This window comes from Myotis davidii, unplaced genomic scaffold, assembly GCF_000327345.1.
Source record: "Myotis davidii unplaced genomic scaffold, ASM32734v1 scaffold496, whole genome shotgun sequence".
Classification (NCBI taxonomy): domain Eukaryota; kingdom Metazoa; phylum Chordata; class Mammalia; order Chiroptera; family Vespertilionidae; genus Myotis; species Myotis davidii.
This window is the reverse complement of record NW_006289398.1, coordinates 7,372,143-7,376,592: the sequence shown is the minus strand read 5'-3', so window position 1 is coordinate 7,376,592 and position 4,450 is coordinate 7,372,143. Positions and strand designations below refer to the sequence as shown.

The window sequence follows — 4,450 nt, the reverse complement described above, 5'->3', positions numbered from 1 at the left end:
GTGCCCCAGTGAGGCACCCGCCCGCAGGCCGCCGGACACAGCCAGTCTGCGCCTCAGATCCACGGAGTCCCACTCACTGAGGACAAGCGTGTCCTGTCCTCTGTCCCAGACCCTGATCCACTCACACACTACACGCCAGGCCCCCTCGCGGGGCTGCCACGGCCTCGGTGCCTGAGGAGCAGCCTCAGGGCGCCAGGAACCTTTGCCAGGGCGCCAGAGGCGCTGACACGCACCGCTGTGCTGAGGGCTGGGGGTGACGGTCAGGCGCGGTCCCACCCTCCCCGCGGCCCCAGAGCTCGCCCAGCGGCACAGCTGATCGGCCCTTGTGCTCTGACCCGGAGGCTCCGTGCGATCACAGCACAGACTCGCCCCTGGGACTGATGCTGCAGGAGCGGGTTCTGGAGTTCAACTTGGAAATTGAAAATAGGTTTTGAACCTTCTGTCATCAGTCACCTGATGAGTTTTTAGAACGTTCCTGTCCCTGCTCACAGCCTCCTGCAGCGTCTCAGACTGGCCGTCTGCGCCCACGCCGCCCACAGCTGAGTGCGAGCCTCCCGTGTGAACGTGTTGCCCTTGCGGGTCTCGGGGCTCAGATGGTGCCCTCGGCCCCGAGGACGGGACAGGGACAGGCTGTGGTCCCGTCACCACAGAGCAGAGCCCCCTGGGGGCTGGCAGGGGAGGGTGCACAGGGGCGGGGTGAGCGGCCACGTGCTCTTTGCTGCGTCACGCCACCGGAGAGGAGGAGACTCGGTCCTGACGGTGAGAGCAGCGGCCTCGATGGGAGGCCGTGTGAAGGTCGCCTCTAAGGTGGAGCATGTGAAGGTCTACGGCATGTTTGGGGTAAACTCCAGCGTGCCTCCGTAAGTGCCAGCCCCCTCTCGGGGGAGTTGTAGCTTTGCTGGGAGGGTCTTGCCTGGATAGTGAGCACGATCTGGGGGCGCGATGAAGAGATGCAGACAGGCCTGTAGTCCTCCGTCGTCTTCTCCCTTCGGGTCTAAGAACCAGCTCAGACGTGCACTTCCGTCCGGTGAACGAGGCGACGGCTGCACTGCCAGGCACTGAGCTCCCCGAGCGGAGCTGTGACGGCTGCCGGCCGCTTTCTGGGTCACGTTCGTCCTGTTGCCCAGGCGAGGTCACTTCGAAAAGCTTTTTGCACTTTTCTGTGAATTAAGAGAAGATGGAGCCACTAAACGGCCAGGTCTCCAGAGAGAGCCCAAAGCAGGATGGTCCCGGTTCCCGCGACGCTGTGAGCCAGCGGACCCGGTTCCTGGCCCTCCCGCTGGTCCCGGCGGCCTTTCCCGGACCGTGGGCGGGGTCCAGGCGACGTCAGAGGGTCGGGGCCAAATGTGGCCCCTTCTGGATTCACGGTTTTTCATGTGCTGCTGGTGTGCGCGTGAGCGGGGGGGCCTCGGGCTGCGTGAACAGCACTTGAGGCCAGTGGCCACAGGGTGCCCGTCTCTGTCCCTTAAGCACAGCCTTGGTGAGTGAGGACTCCACGCGTCCAGGGCTGACCACCAACACCCTGGGTGCCACAGATAAGGGGGCGTGTTAAGGTCAGTGTCTTAAGTTCTTCGGTCTCAACACGCGTGTGTGAACAGTGGGCGTGGTGTGCCTGGGCCAGTGTGCTGTGTCCCCTGCACCGGCCCCGCCTGCCCAGGACACCCGCTGCCCCACTGGCTCGTGGCCAGGCCGGTCTGGCGTGTTGTCCGTGATTTTCCTCTGCAGGAGTTGCATGTGCTCATTGTAACCAGCTGTTTTATGTTGACGTAACTACATGTATCCTAAGTGTACTCTCACGTATCAGCTGTAACCTCCCACGTAGGCAGTAAACCTGTTCACTCTGTGTGGTCACTGCCGCTGGATGTGGGGCGCGTGGCTGGGGTCCCGCCGTCCGGGGCTGGGCCTCCGTGGAGGGCCTGTACTTGCTCGATGCCCGTTCAGCTGACGGATGGGATGAGACTCAGCAGGGGTGGGCTGCATGGCCTTCGGGGTCGGTACAGGACTCGGAGACCCAGGCCACACCAGGCTTCCCCAAGGGACCCCGCGGCCCACCCCCAGGGAGTTTTCTTACCCCATTGACCGACCCCATTGAGAACGGAGGTGCAGCGCCACCTTGTGGCCAGTCTGTGCCCTGCTGCCTCCAAGCTGCCCAGTGGGGAGCCTCAGCCACCCCACCTGGAGGGACTGGGCCGTCCGCCTGCTGGTCCTCACACTGTGGTTCCACCCAGAATGTGCCGTGTCCACAGGGAACCCCGTCTGGACCAGGTCTCCTCACGGCCTGAAGGTCACACACGTGACATCAGGGCGGGGCTCCTGCGTTTCAGCCCCGTGTCCGCTGTGGCTCCCTGGGCTCCTCGTCTCACCCCCATTTCTGTTACGGACCCTGAGCCCAAAGTGACACAGAGCTCCCGCCACGCAGCCCAAGGGAGCGGCGTCAGCTCGGCCCCGCTTTTCCTTCTCACACAGAACTTCCCTCCGCGCTTTCCACATCGTCAGCCCGGCCGCAGGCTGCTGTCACCCACCTTCCAGCCTGAGCGTGGCTCAGTCACCAGAAGCGGGGGCAGGAGGGGAGGAGAACATGGGGCTCACTGAGTGGGTAGCAGCCGCTCCCGGTGCTTGGCTCTTGGTGGCCAGGGACACCTTGGAAAGGCACATCTCCCGAGAGCTGCCTGTGTGCCACGGCCCACGGCTCACGGCTCACGGCCCAGCACAGCCCACGGCTCACGGCTCACGGCCCACAACCCAGCACGTCCCTTCTCAGGTGGGAGTGACTTCCTCGCACTAATGGTTTTACAGATGAGGCTTAGCTTCATGTAGGAACCTGGAGAGTCAAACCCTGCCGGGAGCCGGTCCATCCTTGCTGTTTCAAGGGACCTGGCGTATATGGCATACTGTTCTTAATATGTTTGCTCACCTTCTTGGCGCTGTGTTTTAACCAAGGTCACCTCTCTGAGAAAGGTTGTTTCCCCAGCTAGGGATTTTCCCCTGAAGTTAGGGAGGGAATAAAACCCCTTCACTAAGTGCCAGGCAGGTAATTAATCTCTTTAAGTATGAACAATCATGCTTAAGCTACATAATCTTTACTCCCTGGAATGGAGATAAGAAACACCCTAACCTTTGGAATAGAGATTGATAGGATTGGAATCAACTGGTATAAATACAGATGTAACAGGACACAGAACCTAGACAGAACATGGACACAGAACTTGGCTGGAGATTGTGGCTAGAGATCCTGGCAAGGCTGCTGATCAACTGAACGCTGTCTCCGTGTCATTCCTTCGCCGACTCCGTCCACACCTTTGGGGACCGCTGGACCTGCTGGGGTTGGACCCCAGCAAAACCCTCTTTCCCATCTGTTCCTCCGACTACGGCTGTCATTTCCCATCAGAAAACTGCCTGGAATTGTCTTATGCTTGAACTTTAGGGCGAATTACCCCACTTACAGGGTTTGGGTGTATGTGGTTTATGACTTGGGACGCACGGGGATAACATGGTAGTTAGGGGGACGCCTCCACAGAGTGGGAGGAAAACCCCAGTTCCCGCCACCTGCCCCTCAGCCAGGATGGGACAGCCTTAAGGCCATGCTGCCACCAGGAGCAAACATGGGGTGGGCCTCGCTGGCCTCAGGCCATGGTCCTGCTGGGCCGCGACCTCCCGCGCGGGGCCCAGCGCAGCTGTCACGGGCATTGGCCTGAAGCTCTGGAGCTGGTTCTGTCGGCCTCCGGGAGGGGCCGGCGAAGGGGGAACCCAGCAACCTCCACACGGCGACCTCAGGCGAGGGGGCGTTCGCTAAAGCCAAAGGGCCGTTCCATCCTCAAGCAGGTTTTCCGCATGCGTACGCTAAAAAGTTGACAAGTTCGTTTACCTGGTTTCATGTAGACGCGTTTGCGTGATTAAAATTAGGTATGTTTAGGAAGTTAAATGTCACAGGAGAGCTTTCTGTCACTGTGATTTTACGTTTCTACCGGACGGGTCTGCGGAATGTGGGCATTCCCCTTCCCTGGGCGTGAGCAGACGCGCGAGGCCAGGACGCGCTTGGCACACGTGCTGCGGGGCGATCACCTAACCATTCCCAGAACATGCTTAAGAGCAGGGACTCGGGGATTTGAGTAGTAGATACACAAGACTTATGGCAGCGAAATTACTACAGTACTTTCACCAACATACGGCCTATTGGCTAAAATTTGTTAAAACAACAGTAAATTAGTAACAAAACAAAACCCTGTTAATTTAATTATAAGCAAATCTTGGTTAAAAGCATTTTAAAATTACCAGGGTGTTAATTTTCATATATGACATAAGGACCGGAAATTAGGTCTTTTAAATCCAAAGGCCGTTAAATCCAGTCTGTGAAACCAAGGTCCGCAAAATCGAGGGTTTCCTGTATTTGAAGTGAAAAGGAGCTCAAAGGCACAGAGATTCTGACAACAAAACAGTTTTGCACAAGCGT

The 4,450-nt window shown here is 58.7% G+C and overlaps 1 long non-coding RNA gene across 1 annotated transcript; it reads left to right on the top strand.

Annotated features, from left to right (window-relative positions):
* Nucleotides 1–2,178: 2,178 nt before the first annotated feature.
* On the top strand, nucleotides 2,179–3,912 carry LOC107182790. Its single transcript, XR_001513521.1, has 2 exons — nucleotides 2,179–2,828; nucleotides 3,336–3,912. It is a non-coding gene; the product is annotated as an uncharacterized LOC107182790 (long non-coding RNA).
* Nucleotides 3,913–4,450: the final 538 nt, after the last annotated feature.